Raw genomic sequence first — 20,631 nt, 5'->3', positions numbered from 1 at the left:
TTGTGGTCTGCCCCCCAACCCCACCATGCTGCTCCACCTTGTGGTCTGCCTCCCAACCCCACCATGCTGCTCCACCTTGTGGTCTGCCTCCCAACCCCACTATGCTGCTCCACCTTGTGGTCTGCCTCCCAACCCCACCACGCTGCTCCACCTTGTGTTCTGCCTCCCAACCCCACCACGCTGCTCCACCTTGTGGTCTGCCCCCCAACCCCACCGTACTCAGCAGCACCACCTTGTTCAAAAATCCTGGTGAGGACCCTGCTATTCCCTAAATAGTACACTACTTTTGACCAGGGCCCTATAGAGAATAGTGTGCCATTAGGGACGTGGACAATATACAGTGGACAGTGAGGCTCAGGGAATGACATGATCATGAAGAACCCTGTCATCCTCTGTTCTCTTTAAGTTGGGGTCTGCCTTTATATACTGGATGATGATGATGATGATGATGTAATAGCGTTTCTCTGACTGTTTCACAACGTTTTGATTTATTTCACTAACAATATTCTGGATACACTAAATGTCTTCTTTCAGATTCATATTTCTGCCTCACCCATGTCTTAGCTGTCACATACAATAAAAAAAATGATTGTACAGTTATTTATTTTTTATTCCTATGCTCATTCATGCAAGTCAGCCTTTCATGTCATAAGGTGAATGCACCAATTTGTAAGTCGCTCTGGATAAGAGCGTCTGCTAAATGACTTAAATGTAAATGTAAATGTCATGTACAGAGAAGGCTGAAATAGGTCTTGAATACAAACCATTGTCATCTAAAATCATCTGCTGAACAGTTAGCTTGTGCTTCACCCCATCCTATGGGCATTGAGGGTTAGTTTTTCAGTGAATAAGTCTTAGTTAGCCCTTCAGAGCGAGGTTGCTTTGGGTGTGAACAGTGAACAGATCAGTGATTTTGTATCTTACTATGGCAGGCATTGCGATCCTCATCTTCCCGTCAACGTTGTGGGCAGGGATTCAGTGGTCTGGCCGAGGGTGGTGGAAGGCTGCTATAATGGGCTCTTGAGTGGTGCAGTGGTCTAAGGCACTAATTTCAGTGCTAGAGGTGTCACTACAGACACCCTGGTTCGATTCCAGGCTGTATCACAACCGGCCTTGATTCAGAGTCCCGTAAGGCGGCGCACAATGGCCCAGTATCGTCCGGGTTTGACAGGTATAGGCCATCGTTGAAAATATTTTTTTCTTAACTGACTTGCCTAGTTTAAATAAAGGTTACATAAAAAAAAAAAATATATATATATATATATAACAATTATGCACCCTGGGGTTACATCCCAAATGGCACCCTATTCCCTATAAAGTGCACTACTTTTGATCAGGGCCTGTAAGGCTATGGGCAAAATTACTGCACTATTTAGGGAATAGGGTGCCATTTAGTATGCCAACTGGGTCTCTGCTATGGGCCTGGCTTGCTGTGTGTTGTAGTATTATGCAGGGGGCTAATGAAAGGAATGTTTTGGGATGTGTTTGTTGGACAATGGAAACACAGAGTTCTCTTGCTGTGTCTGTGGGTGGTTGTGAATGACATGTAAATGTGAGTCTATTTAACCACAGAGAACTCAGTTGTCAATGCATTTTTTTGCATTGCAAAATAATATTATTTCTAATGAATTTAGCTATTTGTAATATCAATGTTGACATTTTATGAAACATGAGGAGTGTATTAGTCACTTTAGATAAGAAAATAAGTTTTTGTGAAGTACTGACATTCTCATTGATGTAATTGTCATGTGAAAAGCTATTTACAAGTATAACAAGTTATGAATTTGCGTTTTGCCAGCTGAGATGGTCAGTGAGTCCACTGAACTCTCCGGCCGTTTCTACTGGGTATGGTCACTACATGGTCACTACACGTCAGCCATATTGGAACTATTAGGATGCGGTGCTGCTGTGTCAGTGGTTACCGAGAGTAGGGCGCTAGAGCACGGTGTTGTGGAGAAACCGAAACGGAGAGGGAACCACACACAGCTATACGGTTAATTCGGGATTGTAACACATATTTGCAGGATAGGAGACCGGTTAACGGAAATAGTTGAGGTGGATCTTCGATAGTAAAGATATACGTGAGTATAACGTGGCCTTATACATTTTTGAATGATGTGGAGGATATTAAATAACTTTAACATTAGCCAGTTAGCATAGTAAGACCACAGTCATTGACAATGGGTTGCAGTGAGAGTCGGAGCTTTCAGTTAGCCTACTCCAATTTGCGTTTTTGGTGGAGAAAATACGGTTTCATTTGATGGCGAAAAGGGGACTATGCATGAATATGCATGTTTCTGCAAACAGTGGTGCAGTGTCCGAATCTCTCACGCCTAGGTGCAAGGTTCAGCGAACACAGAATGTCTTACTCAAATAGTGTGCAGCGAGTGGCTACATTTCGAGTGGCATCATTAGGGAAATTATACAATGTTGCTAGTTTAAAACAAAACAATTATTACAATATTGTTACAAATTATAACAACTCTCATGGTTGTTTGGTGAGCTCGCTACAGTGTATGTCATTGCATGATATAGTTCTGTAGCCGGCTCAGCCCCAGCCATTCTGCATGCCGTTGTTTAAATGACCTGAGTAAGGTATAACGCTACTTATAGGGGAAGATTAGCAGAGACCTTGTATTTGACACGCTGATGTAATTACACAAGTCGAAGATAGACTGTTCCTTATTCCACGTGTCTAATAACAAAAAACTGCTAAACTCCATAGGCAATTACAAGGCAACAACTATATTACGATGTAACAAAACATGTATAATAACCATAATTGTGTTAAGAGGTTCACAGATATTGAGCTTTCTTCAGTTACTGCTACAGTGCAAACAGGAGAGACTGCTCATAAACTGTAACGATTCTTGTTTTTTTTACAATGGGTTGCATTGATTTGTTGACTCTGCGTATGTTTGCAGGCAAGCAGCATTATTTTATCTGCATGCCTGAATCATCTATTGTTTTGTTTGTTTCCACGATCAGTATCATTTGTTGCCGCCATGCCTGCTGCTGTAACAAGTTAAAGCTAGTGTGTAAAGGGAGGAGTTTGGAAGCCAGTAGGAGGAGGGGCCAGGTGTGTTGGTAAGAGGGTGTCAGGTTATCAGCTCCGTAGCACTGACAGAAGTGATTTGCACCAGTTGGAAATACTCTTACATGTAAATAGCCTACAAATATGCAGTTCTGGAATATCCTGGGCTGCGGAAATGGAGGTACGTGTGCAATATTTATATCCATAATACAACTGACAGTTTTTGAGAAGTAGTGGTAGGCTTGTTTGGCTGAGAACTGAACGTGTGTCTGTCTCAGGAAGAGCGAGTCAGTGTGCCTGAGATAAGGGCAGGAAGTTTCTCATGTCATGGCCGTGCATGCAGTTGCATGTGAAACGTCACAGACAGGTAAACGTTGTTTGTTGCATGAACATCATGTTAGTAGTGACATCAGGAATTCTTTTGTAGAGGATTCATACAGGGGTATAGAGAGCAGGAGAACCGTACAGAACGTTGTACTGAGTGTTCAACCCTCAGAAGAACCCATAGCCTACCTTGTTTGTCAATGTTACCTGATAAATTCCAGGACACCGAGGTGTACCTCAGAGAATGTGCTGCTTCAGGGCTAGTCTTCTGATATGAGTCATCTCGTCACATCTAATGGCTTGTAATAACCAGAAATATCAGCAGTTATAATGTGGGTATGACAATAGATGTCTATGCTTCTGCCCATGATGATACGGGTACACACAGTGCAATATGTGCCATACACTAACTAACCCTATAGATGTGGTCCTGGTGGAGTAGGCAAATCACCATGTGAATGAAACCACACAGTCAAAGACCTGGGTTTCTTTCACCTCCATGTCCTGACAACAATAGTCAAATCAACTGTAGTCAAATCAGTAGTCAAATCAATGAAGGCAAATCAGTAGTCAAATCAGTAGTCAAATCAATGAAGGCAAATCAGTAGTCAAATCAATGAAGGCAAATCAGTAGTCAAATCAATGAAGGCAGAGATTGTCGACAAATGTAAGCCGAGATTTTGTTGTGTAGAAAATGTACCTTTTGATGTCGACACAGCCCCTCCAGAGGGCGATCCAGCTGTTATGTATTGCGTCACAATGTTTTGAACAAATTCCAGTCTCAGGCATAGACAAGCCTTCCGTTCAATTAGATTTGAGATGATCACTGCCATTGTATGTAATTACAGATCCAGATTGATAATATGTAGATGAAGGATCAGGCTAACCTTGCAGTCTCAGTTTGCCTCAGGAACCTCAGGTCTTCAAATGCTCAACTTATCTATGTGCATTCATCGATGGAATGTGCATTAACCTGACTTGTCATGTTATTGTGTAAAAACCCAAATTTACACTTTTGCCACATTTGCCATATGTTTGTATTTATTTCTCTGTCTCACTGTATTGTGAAGATAGGCCCTCCGTGGGGAAAAGAGGCCTACTGAGCTTGATAAACATGAACATGCATACCTTTTAAATTTGATTATTGAACCTTTATTTAACTAGGCAAGTCAGTTAACACCAAATTCTAATTCACAATGACGGCCTACCCCTGCCAAACCCTAACTTGGGACAACACTGGGCCAATTGTGCACCGCCCTATGGGACTCCCAATCACGGCCGGATGTGATACAGCCTGGAATCAAACCAGGGTCTGTAGTGACACCTCTCGCTCTAAAATGCAGTGCCGTAGACCGCTGCACCACTCGGGATACCTACTGTACTCTACCTGACTTTCCAGAAGGCTTTTTAAACAGCACGTATCAGGCAGAACCCAGATCAATGACAGGCACTAATCACTATGGATCCCTTTTCAATATTAACCTTGGCAGGGTACTCTGAGCAAAGGCTAGCGCTATCGAATACCTTGCTATCGAATACCTTGTCAAATGTTGTTGTTTTAACATAGGTTTGGAGATCTTCTGTGTAAATCAGCCAGCAGCGATTCAATGCCGAGTGGATGGGGAGTTGATTTGTGTCTTCTGGGGGGAAAGAAATGCCTGGAAAGCCCATCAACAGTGATTTCTTCAAAACAGTTATGTAGAAGTGAATGTTGTATTGAGACAACAAGGATGTCAAGTGTAAAACAATACAAGCAAGGCAAGATCTGGAAGCAAAACCTTTTTATACTCTGGCAGTTAGTCTTTACTAAGAATATAGAACCATCTGTCAATAGTGTTCTTCTCAAGAAGAAGGCTGGTCCGTAGTTAAAGAACTACAGGGAATGGCCTTAGACTTATTAGTCCAATGGGAAAGTGCTTGTGGGAATGACTTTCACTAAACTGCAGTCTTAGACAAAAGGGTTCCAAAAGGGATCTTTGGCTGTTCCATGTAGAGGCCTCTGTTGAAAGGGTTCTACCTGGAACCAAAAAGGGTTCTTCAAATGGTTATCCTACGGCGACATCCGAAGAACCCTTTTAGGTTCTAGATAGCACCTTTTTTTCTAAGAGTGTGTATTGCAAATAGAGGTACTCAAATAGGCTCTATCCCTCAATGATTTATGGTGCAGCTCTCACAAGTCTACAACACACCTTAGGCTTGAATAGTGAACATCTCTCTCTCTCTCTCGTTGTGAGTTGGTCTTTTGTTTGAGATGGTCTCTCGAAACAGCTTTCAAAAATGAGATGATACCAATGGGTTAACCGAAGTCTGGAGCTTTTACACAATTTGACAAATGAGGAAGCTCTGGCCTCCCAGGAATTCAGCGCTGAGACCACAGCATACTGTCACACCCAGCTCTTATCAAGTCACTACTGGGATGTGAAGACCAAATGACCCAACTCAATTCCTCTGAGCCCACACCTTTTGTTACAATGCTTTCTTACTCCTTTTAGTGTGTGTTGCATACCGCCACCAAGTTATTTTTGTTGAACAGCAGCACACACCCACTGGGCACAGATTTGGTTGAGTTGTCAACTAACGTGTGAAATCAACAGAAAATGTCCCCATCCCATTGGATTCATTGGTTCAAAGTTGGGTGAAAAAAGAATAAATTGCCTTATGTTGATGACTTCAAATTCAATCAGTTTTCCACATTGATTCAACATCACCTTGAATTACTGGGTTGGAATGACGTGGAAACAATGTTGATTCAACCAGTTTTTGCCCAGCGGTCCATGATCTCTGTGGGAACTAGAACTAGCTACCATAATCCATGACAGAAAAACATACAGTATTGCGATTGGGCCTGCATTGCAGATGGCTTGTTATAGCAAACACATCCTAAACTGATATGTTGCCAGAGACAAATTTGATTATGCGATGAGCAACATAAATTATGTAAATTGCAAGAACACTGACTCAATGGCATTTTTTTATTTTCTCATAGAAAAATAACCTGAGGTTGAACTGATCATCAAGGTGGCTGCTGTCATCTCTCTCCTTGAATTTGTTATTTTTAATTTCCTGTTAATTTATAGAATGCAAACAACTAGTGTGTGTTATTCAGTGAGACTAAAATATTTCTAAAACTGGTAGATAGAAATGTATTGAATATAACTAACATGATTGCCAATTCTACCTGACTGATAATCATGTCTGTTCTAAGCTATACATTTCTATGTGACCATTCTGTTCAGAGGATGCTGAAGTGATGTTCTGCTTGATAGGATCTAGATTAGAGGTCGACCGATTATTATTTTTCAACGCCAATACCGATTATTGGCGGACCCAAAAAAAGCCGGTACCGATTAATCGACCGATTAAAAAAAATAAAATAATAATAATACAAAATAAAATAAAAATAATAATAATAATTTGTATTTATTTGTAATGACAATTACAACAATACTGAATGAACACTTATTTTAACTTAATATAATACATCAATAAAATCAATTTAGCCTCAAATAAATAGTGAAACATGTTCAATTTGGTTTAAATAATGCAAAAACAGTGTTGGAGAAGAAAGTGAAAGTGCAATATGTGCCATGTAAAAAAGCTAACGTTTAAGTTCCTTGCTCAGAACATGAGAACATATGAAAGCTGGTGGTTCCTTTTAACATGAGTCTTCAATATTCCCAGGTAAGAAGTTTTAGGTTGTAGTTATTATAGGAATTATAGGACTATTTCTCTCTATACCATTTGTATTTCATATACCTTTGACTATTGGATGTTCTTATAGGCACTTTAGTATTGCCAGTGTAACAGTATAGCTTCCGTCCCTCTCCTACCTGGGCTCGAACCAGGAACACATCGACAACAGCCACCCTCGAAGCATCGTTACCCATCGCTCCACAAAAGCCGCGGCCCTTGCAGAGCAAGGGGAACAACTACTCCAAGTCTCAGAGCGAGTGATCTCACCGATTGAAACGCTATTAGCGCGCACCCCGCTAACTAGCTAGCCATTTCACATCGGTTACACCAGCCTAATCTCGGGAGTTGATAGGCTTGAAGTCATAAACAGCTCAATGCTTGAAGCATTGCGAATAGCTGCTGGCAAAACGCACGAAAGTGCTGTTTGATTGAATGCGTACGAGCCTGCTGCTGCCTACCATCGCTCAGTCAGACTGCTCTATCAAATATCAAATCATAGACTTAATTATAACATAGTAACACACAGAAATACGAGCCTTTGGTCATTAATATGGTCGAATCCAGAAACTATCATTTCGAAAACAAAACGTTTATTCTTTCAGTGAAATACGGAACCGTTCCGTATTTTATCTAACGGGTGGCATCCATAAGTCTAAATATTCCTGTTACATTGCACAACCTTCAATGTTATGTCATAATTACGTAAAATTCTGGCAAATTAGTTTGCAACGAGCCAGGCAGCCCAAACTGCAATGAACGCAAGAGAAGTGACACAATTTCACCTGGTTAATATTGCCTGCTAACCTGGATTTCTTTTAGCTAAATATGCAGGTTTAAAAAATATATACTTCCGTGTATTGATTTTAAGAAAGGCATTGATGTTTATGGTTAGGTACATTCGTGCAACGATTGTTTTTTTTCTCGCAAATGCGCTTTTGTTAAATCATCCCCCGTTTGGCGAAGTTGGCTGTCTCTGTTAGGAAGAACCAGTCTTCACACAGTTCGCAACGAGCCAGGCGGCCCAAACGGCTGCATATACCCAGATTCTGTTGCAAGAGAAGTGACACAATTTCCCTAGTGAAAAGAAATTCATGTTAGCAGGCAATATTAACTAAATATGCAGGTTTAAAAATATATACTTGTGTATTGATTTTAAGAAAGGCATTGATGTTTATGGTTAGATACATGTTGGAGCAACGACAGTCCTTTTTCGCGAATGCGCATCGCAACGATTATATGCAACGCAGGACACGCTAGATAAACTTGTAATATCATCAACCATGTGTAGTTAACTAATGATTATGATTGATTGATTGATTGTTTTTATAAGATAAGTTGCTAGCTAGCATTAAACTTACCTTGGCTTCTTACTGCATTCGCGTAACAGGCAGGCTCCTCGTGGAGTGCAAAATAAGGCAGGTGGTTAGAGCGTTGGACTAGTTAACCGTAAGGTTGCAAGATTGAATCCCCGAGCTGATAAGGTAAAAATCTGTCTTTCTGCCCCTGAACAAGGCAGTTAACCCACTGTTCTTAGGCCATCATTGAAAATAAGAATGTGTTCTTAACTGACTTGCCTAGTTAAATAAAGGTGTAAATTTTATTTTTTTGTTGCCAAATTGGTGTCCAAAAATACCGATTTCCGAATGTTATGAAAACTTGAAATCGGCCCTAATTAATCGGCCATTTCTATTAATCGGTCGACCTCTAATCTAGATCTGTAGTCATGACCATTCTGTTCAGGGAATGCTGAAGTGATGTTCTGCTTGACAGGATCTAGATCTCTTACTGTAGTCATGTCTGACAGTCTGAGGCTGGAGGAGATTGAGTGTTTTTTTCACATCACTGTAGTTTATACAGCTAATCTTCAAGGCCCAGTTCAAAAAATAAATATCTATCTGGATTTCGCCTATCGGATAGGATTAAATGCATAGAAATGTAATGAATAGAGTGGATGAATCTATTAATTGAGTCCTATCCGATAGCCGACATACAGATAGATCACTTTTTAAAAAACTGGTCCCAGGGCAATAGGATTACTCTGCTAGAGCAGCTGTTAAATGATTACCACTCTAGAACGGTTTACCTTGTTTTCATTTACATTAGATTGAGTTGTGAACTAACGTGAAATCAACGTGAAATCAACCAAAAAGGTCCCCCTGTCGTTGGACTTAACAGTTAGGTAAATAAAAGACTAAATTCCCTTACGTTGATGACTTTTTGCAAATCCATTCAGTTTTCCACGTTGATTCAACATCATCAAATTTAAGTTTTTCATTGAAATGACGTGGAAACAACGTTGATTCAACCAGTTTTTGCCCAGTTGTCAGGTTTTTTGTGTTGGCTAGGGATGTTTCATATACTGTGCAATGTAGCCTGATTGTGTTGAGACCTAGGGAGTGTTACTGTTAGTGCTCTCTTGTCAGTAATACCATTTGAATAGTACAGGCTAGGGGAATTGGGAATTCAGCAGTACTGTACAGTTTGAGTCAGATTGTGATTGGTGACCATCTCCTCCCCTGTGCCTCTCCTTGGCAGGATCAGGGTTGTCGAGGTGAGTAAATGAATGGTGTGACAGAACCCTAGCATTGTGCTGAGTCAGACGTAGGCCATGTAAAGTCCTATAGGCCTATCCACATACACACAGCCACACATACAGTAATCCGTTTTGCAAGCTGCTGTCTCAGTAAGTCCAGTACACATCACCACTAAACAATCAACCAGATCAATCAAACAACTAGGTCTGCTCCAGTATGTCAATCCAGTCTGCTCTAGGGGACTCAGGAGGAGTGTTGTAGTCAGTCAGCCAGGTCTGCTCCAGTATGTCAATCCAGTCTGCTCTAGGGGACTCAGGAGGAGTGTTGTAGTCAGTCAGCCAGGTCTGCTGCAGTATGTCAATCCAGTCTGCTCTAGGGGAATCAGGAAGAGTGTTGTAGCCAGTCAGCCAGGTCTGCTGCAGTATGTCAATCCAGTCTGCTCTAGGGGACTCAGGAGGAGTGTTGTAGTCAGTCAGCCAGGTCTGCTGCAGTATGTCAATCCAGTCTGCTCTAGGGGAATCAGGAAGAGTGTTGTGGTCAGTCAGCCAGGTCTGCTGCAGTATGTCAATCCAGTCTGCTCTAGGGGAATCAGGAAGAGTGTTGTAGTCAGTCAGGTCTGCTCCAGTATGTCAATCCAGTCTGCTCTAGTGGAATCAGGAGGAGTGTTGTAGTCAGTCAGCCAGGTCTGCTGCAGTATGTCAATCCAGTCTGCTCTAGGGGACTCAGGAGGAGTGTTGTAGTCAGTCAGCCAGGTCTGCTGCAGTATGTCAATCCAGTCTGCTCTAGTGGAATCAGGAGGAGTGTTGTAGCCAGTCAGCCAGGTCTGCTGCAGTATGTCAATCCAGTCTGCTCTAGTGGAATCAGGAGGAGTGTTGTAGTCAGTCAGCCAGGTCTGCTCCAGTATGTCAATCCAGTCTGCTCTAGTGGAATCAGGAGGAGTGTTGTAGTCAGTCAGCCAGGTCTGCTGCAGTATGTCAATCCAGTCTGCTCTAGTGGAATCAGGAGGAGTGTTGTAGTCAGTCAGCCAGGTCTGCTCCAGTATGTCAATCCAGTCTGCTCTAGTGGAATCAGGAGGAGTGTTGTAGCCAGTCAGCCAGGTCTGCTCCAGTATGTCAATCCAGTCTGCTCTAGGGGAATCAGGAAGAGTGTTGTGGTCAGTCAGCCAGGTCTGCTGCAGTATGTCAATCCAGTCTGCTCTAGGGGAATCAGGAAGAGTGTTGTAGTCAGTAATGACAGTTGACTCCCTCCGTTTTAAAAGGCTGTGTTTGTCTTACACACACACACACACTAGGGTGCTGTGTTTGGAGTCTGACCCGTTCGTTCCCTCCTCTCTACACCATTCACTTTAACACCATCCTGCAGGAAGCTTGAGGGGTGATGAGAGAGAAAAAGGTCCAGTTCCCAAGACCACAAATGCAAATTCCATCTAGACACCGTTGCCCTATAGCAGTGGTTCCCAAACTTTTTATAGTCCCGTACCCCTTCAAACATTCAACCTCCAGCTGCGTACCCCCTCTAGCACCAGGGTCAGCGCACTCTCAAATGTTGTTTTTTGCCATCATTGTAAGCCTGTCACACACACACTATACGATGCATTCATTAAACATAAGAATGAGTGTGAGTTTTTGTCACAACCCGGCTCGTGGGAAGTGACAAAGAGCTCTTATAAGACCAGGGCACAAATAATAATATAATAATAATAATAATAATCATCATCAATCATTTTGCTCTTTATTTAACCATCTTACATATAAAACCTTATTTGTTCATCGAAAATAGTGAATAACTCACCACAGGTTAATGAGAAGGGTGGGCTTGAAAGGATGCACATACCTCTGCAATGTTGGGATGTATTGGAGAGAGCCTCAGTCTTAAATCATTTCCCACCCACATTCTGTGCCATTATTTAGTTTTCATGCTGAGGGCCGAGAATCCACTCTCACATAGGTACGTGGTTGCAAAGGGCATCAGTGTCTTAAAAGCACGATTTGCCAAGGCAGGATACTCTGAGCGCACCACAATCCAGGAATCTGTCAGTGGCTTTTGATTAAATTCAATTTTCACAGAACCGCTTGTTACAATTTTTATGAGGCTCTCTTGTTCAGATATGGTAAATGGACTGGAGGCTGGGCATGAAAAGGTTAACGAATCCAGTTTTTTTATTGTCATCCGTTTCAGGAAAGTATCTGCGTAATTGCACACCCAACTCACTCAGGTGCTTCGCTATATCACATTTGACATTGTCCGTAAGCTTGAGTTCATTTGCATAGAAGAAATCATACAATGATGGAAAGACGTGTGTTGTCCTCTGCAGACAGAGAAGAGCTCCAACTTCTTAATCATAGCCTCAATGTTGTCCCGCACATTGAATATAGTTGCGGAGTGTCCCTGTAATTCTAGATTCAGATCATTCAGACAAGAAAAACATCACCCAGATAGGCCAGTTGTGTGAGAAACTCATCATGCAAGCGGTCAGTCAAGTGAAAATTATAGTCAGTAAAGAAAACTTTAAGCTCGTCTCTCAATTTAAAAAACGTGACCAATACTTTGCCCCTTCATAACCAGCTCACTTTTGTATGTTGTAAAAGCGTTACATGGTCACTGCCCATATCATTGCAAAGTGCAGAAAATAATTTCAGGGGCCTTTCTTTAACAAAGTTAACAATTTTCACTGTAGTGTCCAAAAACGTCTTTCAAGCTGTCAGGCATTCCCTTGGCAGCAAGAGCCTCTCGGTGGATGCTGCAGTGCACCCAAGTGGCGTCGGGAGCAAATGCTTGCACGTGCGTTACCACTCCACTATGTCTCCCTGTCATGGCAGTGATACCAGGTTACTCAGGCGAGGAAAAAACCTCACCCAAATGTATAGCCCCATTGGAAAATATAAATGTACTGTTTGAAAATGTGAAGAAAGAAAAATAATAGAATGTGAATAAAAAATAAATAAATGTGAATCACATTTTTATTTGGCGGACCCGCGACGGCATTGCGAGGACCCCTGGGGTTTGGGAATACCTGCCCTAGGGCACACACACAACTATACATCCCTCGGCCTGAACATCAGCACCACAGGGAACTTCCACACAACTATACATCCCTCGGCCTGAACATCAGCGCCACAGGGAACTTCCACACAACTATACATCCCTCGGCCTGAACATCAGCACCACAGGGAACTTCCACACAACTATACATCCCTCTGCCTGAACATCAGCACCACAGGGAACTTCCACACAACTGTACATCCCTCGGCCTGAACATCAGCGCCACAGGGAACTTCCACAAAGCTGTGAACGATCTGAGAGACAAGGCAAGAAGGGCCTTCTATGCCATCAAAAGGAACATAACATTCGACATACCAATTAGGATCTGTATAAAAATACTAGAATCAGTTATAGAACCCATTGCCCTTTATGGTTGTGAGGTCTGGGGTCCGCTCCTCAACCAAGAATTTACAAAATGGGACAAACACCAAATTGAGACTCTGCATATAGAATTCTGCAAAAATATCTGTGTACAACGTAAAACACTAAATAACGCATGCAAAGCAGAATTAGGCCGATACCCGCTAATTATCAAAATCCAGAAAGGAGCCATTAAATTCTACAACCACCTAAAATAACCTCTCTTGGTTTTGGAGAGATTTTCATCATTGTTTTCATCAAGAGTTTTGTCCTTGTAGACTCGCATTTTGAATTTCTGTCTTTTCTTTTTAGCATTGCTGTCAAAATCTGTTCTGGTGGCCACAGATTGGTTTAACTCTGCATAACTGGCTATAGACCATTCTGGAGGGGAAGAGGATGCATACTGTCCGCACATAGCAAGGTATCTGTGGGCTTTGTGTGTAATGCATCATTCTCTTTGATGATCCATAAGTCCAGGTAGTGTATTTCTCTCTCATCAGTCTGCATGGTGAATTTGAGGTATTCAGAGCTCTCATTTAGTAAAGTTTGGAATTCATTTTGTTCCTGCTGACTTCCTTCCCAGAGCACAAAGACATAATCTATGTATCTCTTTCATAGGAGGATTTTAGAAAGTAGGGGGTGTGTCTCTGTTTTGTAAAGGTGTGCTTCCTCAAATTGTCCCACATACAGGTTTGCATAGTTGGGGGGAAAAGGGGCAGCCCATGGCTACACCACGAATTTGTCTGACTCAAAGACAAAGTAGTTATTGGATTATCCAGGTCATGGATTATCCAGGTCAGTAAATTGTAAAATGCAATTATTGGATGGAACACGGGTAGAGTCTGTCTGCTTGAGGAAATGTTGCAGTGCCTGCAAGCCTCCAGTGTGTGGGATGTTAGTGTATAAGCTAACCATACGTCTGTTACAGTGGGACCAGATAGAGCCATGACAAAACAAGGAAATAAAACTGCTGAAAGCCGATTGGCTTCCTAATTAAAAATAAGATTGAGAACAAGCTATGAAAGGTTGCTGGATTGAATCCCCGAGCTGACAAGGTAAAAAATCTGTCGTTCTTCCCCTGAACAAGGCTGTTAACCCACTGTTCCCTGGTAGGCTGTCATTGAACCTCCCGGGTGGTGCAGTGGTCTAGGGCACTGCATCGCAGTGCTAGCTGCGCCACCAGAGTCTCTGGGTTCGCGCCCAGGCTGGGCTGGGTTCGCGCCCAGGCTCTGTCGCAGCCGGCCGCAACCGGGAGGTCCGTGGGGCGACGCACAATTGGCATAGCGTCGTCCGGGTTAGGGAGGGTTTGGCCGGTAGGGATATCCTTGTCGCAGTATGTAAAAATATGTAATAAAAAGATGTATGCACTCTACTATAAGTCGCTCTGGATAAGAGCGTCTACTAAAAATGTTAAAAAAAAATGTAAATAAGAATTTGTTCTTAACTGACTTGCCTAGTTAAATAAAGGTTTTTTTAAAAATGCAATGAAGGAAACATACTGGATTTTGGTGCATCCAGCGCAAGAATAAATATTACGATATTGTGAAAATGATATGACATAGTGTCAAAAATAATATCCCGATATGTCATTATATCGATGTTTTTCTTCTCCCCAGCGCTACTTTTACCAAGGGCACAAAAGTAGTGCACTATGTAGGGAATAGGGTGTCATTTGGGACGTAGCGTCTGTTGACTAGCCGCCGTCATATTCATATGAACACGTCTAAACTTTTATTGACCATTCATTCTCTAGTGCAAACAAAACAGTGGCATTTCATAGTCACATCAATATTACAAGAGGAATTGATAGAACCATTTATTTTGATCAGTGAGGAGGAATATACAATCACTGTACCACAGAATTGCTAACTTCTCTCAGTTTCTGGCTTAGTTTCCTAGGTCATGACTACGGCCATGTCATTTGAAGCCCTGGCACTTAACATTAAAAATGTTCGTTGCCTTTTTTAAACCCCAAATTGACTTATTTCCATCTAAAGTCTTACATCATGAATCTCTTATTCATTCACTGCTGTTCTCTCAGATCATCTCTCTATCATCTCCTCTGCTGTGCTTTCTGCTGAGACAGCTTTAGTCAGGAATAATGAGCATTAGGATTAACTGATGAGCTTAGCTGCTCCTGACTCCTCACTGATAGCAGGACCTCTGTCTTTCTCTCTGTCTGCCTGTCGGTCAGTGGAGGCTGCTGATGGGAGGACGGCTCATAATAATGGCCAGAACGGAGCAAATGGAATGGCATCAAACACATGGAAACCATGTGTTTGATGTATTTGATGCCATCCCACTCATTCCTCTCCTCTCCTGCCATTACCATGAGCCTGTCCTCCCCAATTAAGGTGTCACCAACCTCCTGTGCTGTCTGTCTAATAATGTGTGTAATAATGTAGCCAGCTCTTCAACATCACCACCCTAAGAAGCCAGGGAAATACTGATGTGGTATCTAGAGGGTCTTATCAAAGTCCTGCCATCATCTGCTGTCCGTCTGAACGTGCCTCGGACTTTAATGACCGCAGGAGGATGTCATCTGAGTGCCAAAGGCCACCCTATTCCCCTTTTTAGTGCTCTACTTTTGACTTGGGCCCATTGGGCTCTGGTGAGAAGTAGTGCACTATGTCGGGAATATGTTCTCATTTGGGACGTAGGCGTGATCTCCACTGGAGGACAAAGTTAGGTGGTGACTGACTGCAGGCAGGCAGGCAGACAGGGAGCACTGTGCTGAATCCCAAACGCTGTGTGTGGAGAAAATAGCCTAGACTGCTTAATGCTTATTCAATTAGGGCTAATCAATTGTAAAGTCATCAGAAGCACATCCTCCTCCCTGTGTCAAGATTGGGTGTGTTCCATCCAGGATTAATCCTCCTAGTTTCTTCCTTTCTACAACTTTCACCACCATCTCCAAATCAATTCCTGACAGTCACCAGCCTGCTACCATCATGGTAGCCTTTAAGAAATGTCCAGTACCATCAATGTATAATGATGACAGTCACCGTTACATCACCTGAAACAGCAAAGGTTCTGTTCAAGCAGGCCAAGACCCCAGTGCCGTTGGCAGTGCAGTCTAACAGCCTCTGGGCTGTGCTGAACAGATGACCTCTAGGGGGCTGTATCTGCACAGGTGCTGCTGGCTACTGGCTAGCCTCCAGTGGTGCGTAGCTTTCAAGGATCACAGTCAGCTCATGTAAATACCCTGAGTAATGCCATTCAATGCCATCCTAACATACTTCTCTCTCTCTCTCTGTTTCCCTTGCAGATATTTCCAGGATATCATCATACTACGCTGGTATGTACCGGGGGATTGTGCCCTGGCAGTAAAGATTCTGTAATTTAAAGAGAATAGTGCTACATGTATTTTGCCCTGGCAGTAAAGATTCTGTCATTTAAAGAGAATAGTGCTACATGTATTTTGCCCTGGCAGTAAAGATTCTGTCATTTAAAGAGAATAGTGCTACATGTATTTTGCCCTGGCAGTAAAGATTCTGTCATTTAAAGTGAATAGTGTTACATGTATTGTGCCCTGGCAGTAAAGATTCTGTCATTTACAGTGAATAGTGCTACGTGTATTTTGCCCTGGCAGTAAAGATTCTGTCATTTACAGTGAATAGTGCTACGTGTATTTTGCCCTGGCAGTAAAGATTCTGTCATTTACAGTGAATAGTGCTACGTGTATTTTGCCCTGGCAGTAAAGATTCTGTCATTTACAGTGAATAGTGCTGCGTGTGAAGCGCTGGTTGACTGTGTGTAGTATTTATAGAAAAAGGACAAACTGCACCTAGACTTGCTCTAGATGAGTGCAGCCAGATTGTATTCCACATGCTGTTCCCTATACAATACATACAGCTATTCCACATGTTGTTCCCTATACAGTACATACAGTTATGTGACTCTGTTAGCATCCTGGAGGGGGCCCATGGCTGAAGCTAAAGGCATGATGGGGCTCTCTTCATCTCCTGCAATCAGCATTTCTCTCTGATTCTTCATCAATATTTCATTGTTTGAACAACATGTACCGGAGAAAATGATCTATTGGAAAATATCAGATAACTATTTGTTGCAGTAAACATCTCTGCAAAGGAATGAAAATCTCTTCCAGTTTGATAGCTATTTCATTTCTCACCAGACTTACAGTTTTGACTTAAATTGGCTTGAAAATCAATGGCAAGACCTCAACATGGCTGGCTAGCACAGCCTGTTCTCATAGTTTCACTTCAGAATTGCCGTAATTGGAGGAAGGGACATTTTTTACCCATTCATTCTGCGTGTTTACAGGGTTAATTCCGCGTGGTTACAGCGTTAATTTTGTGTGTTTACAGGGTTAAAACAGAAACAACTCAAAGGGTAAATGTGCTGTTTTTATTCAGTATCATTGAGTACTCTCCCTGCTTGCAACAGAATTGTGAACTGCCGTGGTGCATGGGTCTAAGCAGTGTGCTCTGGCTCAGAGCCTCGTGAGTTCGTTGTGCCATTGTGTTATTATTTATTTCTTTATGTAGCTCCAACAAAGGCATATATCCACATCCTCAGTACTTTTTCACATGTCCCAAATCGAAGGCTCTTTCTTGTGACCAGCCTGGTCCAGCGATGATCAACAACCAACTTGACAGAGCTTGAAGAATGTTAAAAACAATAATGTAATGTGTAAATATTGTACAATCCAGGTGTGCAAAGCTCTTAGAGAATTACCCAGGAAGACTCACAGCTGTAATCACTGCCAAAGGTGAGTCTAGTATGTATTGACTCAAGGGTGTGAATAGGGTTTCACTTTGTCATTATGGAGTATTGTGTGTAGATGTGTGAGAAGAAATCGATTGAATCCATGTTGAATTCAGGCTGCGACACAACAAAATGTTGAATAAGTCAAGGGGTATGAATACATTCTGAAGGCACTGTCTGTATGTGTGGAGCTGGAGCCCATTGTTTTAGACATAATGGGGTTTCTAACCTGATATCTAGGGCTCTGAGGCAGCCATGTTCCCCTGTGGGAGTGTATTGCGACAGACTATCAGTGGAAACATCTCTAAATTCTCTCTGTACTCACAGGGTTAGGACGGAGCTGGCTGTGAGGACAGACAGGCTAAGTGGTTGGTTGTGTACAGTTAAATAACATCCAGCTGATTGGTTGTGTTGATCCATAGTCAGTCAGCAGTATTGGAGAATCGTGGCCTGGCCAAGACTGGATAACTGCACCAAAAGCCGGTATCATCTGACAGACTGACGTCCTCTTGAATGGGGTGCGGAGTAAACAGAGTATGAAGCATCCTGCATCAGTTAAGCCCCTTCTACAGTACATACCAACACTCTTACCAGGGTTTAGATCCCCAGATTTCTCCTATTCTCTCTGCTTTGGTTTGTATCACCTTGTTATGTTGTTTTGGCCTCTTATGTGAATGGATGGTGTCCCTGGTTGTGTGTCTGATTCGAGGTAGACAGACACACAGGCAGGAAGCATCTGTATTCCGCCTGAAGAAAGCAGTGCTGCAGCACCTTGGTGTTGCTTGGAGGTTAGTGTGATTTAGTGGAAGGCTTTAGTTTGTGGAGAGCTAGGCTAGATCTGACTGTGATAAATCACTGCTAGGTTACATAATGAAAGCTGTTCATGGCAGGTGCAATCTACTCTCTCTCTTTGTTTCAGCTACAGGCCCAGAAAAACATGTTGCAAAACACACACACACACACACACACACACACACACACACACACACACACACACACACACACACACACACACACACACACACACACACACACACACACACACACACACACACACACACACACACACACACACACACACACACACACACACACACACACACACTTCTGAATGTTTAAAGGGACCATAGAACTGCCTGTGTGTAATGAGTAGAGTGAGATTTGTCCCTTGATTAGGTTTGTTGTTTTCATGTCGGGGTGATTCACAGCCACAATTAATATTGTTATTTCTTCTTTAGTTTTACAGACATCTTGAATATTTGTCATGGTAATTGCAGTAATTAAAACATTTAGTTGGTCACACTGTCCCAAATTCCCTACATAGTGCACTACTTTTGACCAGAGCCCTATGGGCCCTGATCTAAAGTAGTGTACTATAAAGGGACTAGGGTGCCTTTTTGGATGAAGCCTTAAAGTGTGTTAATGCGCTCGCTGAAAATGAGGAATTGATGTAGCACCCCTTGAGAGGAATTGATAATGCATATTCAATTTATACTGTGTGCATGTGGAAAATAGTCCTCTTTGAAAGAATGTACTATAGACAGAAGGCCTATACTGTGAAAAACCCAATGACAACCAGATCCCTCTCCTCTCTCTATGGTGAATAATGTATGTTGAGGCTGTGCTTGATTTATGATAACTATAGAACAGCACCATCCTGTAGAGCTGTTGAGGTAAGTCAGTGGGTACAAGCCAGGTTGTCTGTCTGTTTGCAGAGCTTCAATTGAATGGAGTGACTAAACACATCAAAGTATCGTTTTTCTGGGTCAATCATCTGTCAAACTCATTCCCCAAGTGTCAGAGGGTTTTTGCTCCTCCGTTGTACATGATTGATGAATTAAGGAAGGTCACTGATTAGTAAGGAACTCTATTCACCTGGTTGTCTAGGAGACGCTAGGCCCTCCATGGAATGAGTTTGACCCCCCCCCGGCTGATTTAAATAATCAAAGCTTGATGATACCATTGTGTTTTGCAGCAGGTTTAGAACTGCTTGTGTATGTAATAGCCTAGGCCTAATTCATGCATTATGACGTTATTCCATAGAATCTCTGTTCTGTTGTGTGATTGGTGGAATCAAAAAGCTCCATCACCACTAAGACAGGGAGATAGCTGTTACCTCATCACACCATAGATCCAGTATCTGATCCCAGACATTCACTAGGATGGTGATAGCATTGCAGTTACTTTTCATATCACTTAAAACATCTTATGTAACGTCATCAATATTCCTCACCTGTCTACACCTTGGAGGAAAATGGAATGCTGCAAATGGAAAGCATACAGGAGAGAGGAGAAGAGGAAGAAGGGAAGAACTGAGAGAGGGAGGGACATGTTTTGGCTGATAGTCAGAGGCATTGGGGCAGACCTTGTTGTAAGGAGGAGAAAGAGGAGGAGGAAGAAGGGAGGAAATGAGAGAGGGAGGGACATGTTTTGGCTGATAGTCAGAGGCATAGGGGCAGACCTTGTTGTAAGGAGGAGAAAGAGGAGGAGGAAGAAGGGAGGAAATGAGAGAGGGAGGGACATGTTTTGGCTGATAGTCAGAGGCATAGGGGCAGACCTTGTTGTAAGGAGGAGAAAGAGAAGGAGGAAGAAGGGAGGAAATGAGAGAGGGAGGGACATGTTTTGGCTGATAGTCAGAGGCATAGGGGAAGACCTTGTTGTAAGGAGGAGAAAGAGGAGGAGGAAGAAGAGATATTGTTTGCTAATGAACTGAGCGCTAGTCATGACCCTGGATGTACTTGATTTGCAGCTCTCTCTCTCTCTCTCTCTCTCCAACCGTGGCTGAAGATCCGCTGTCCGTTTTGTAAACAGTAGAAGAGCTGAGTGTAGTTCCCTAAAGGAGGTTGAGCTCTCTACTAGTCTCTTGCCCTCCTTCTCTCCTCCCTTCCTGCCTCCCTCACTCTCTCCCTACCTCTA

The 20,631-nt window shown here is 42.6% G+C and overlaps 1 protein-coding gene across 10 annotated transcripts in view; it reads right to left on the bottom strand.

Annotated features, from left to right (window-relative positions):
• LOC129837645 (focal adhesion kinase 1-like) overlaps positions 1-20,631 on the bottom strand; it is a 204,368-nt gene that overhangs the window by 85,626 nt on the left and 98,111 nt on the right. The window lies entirely within an intron of this gene.

The sequence above is a fragment of the Salvelinus fontinalis genome, chromosome 38 (genome assembly GCF_029448725.1).
Source record: "Salvelinus fontinalis isolate EN_2023a chromosome 38, ASM2944872v1, whole genome shotgun sequence".
NCBI classification, from domain to species: Eukaryota; Metazoa; Chordata; class Actinopteri; order Salmoniformes; family Salmonidae; genus Salvelinus; species Salvelinus fontinalis.
This window is presented reverse-complemented; position numbering and strand designations above follow the sequence as displayed.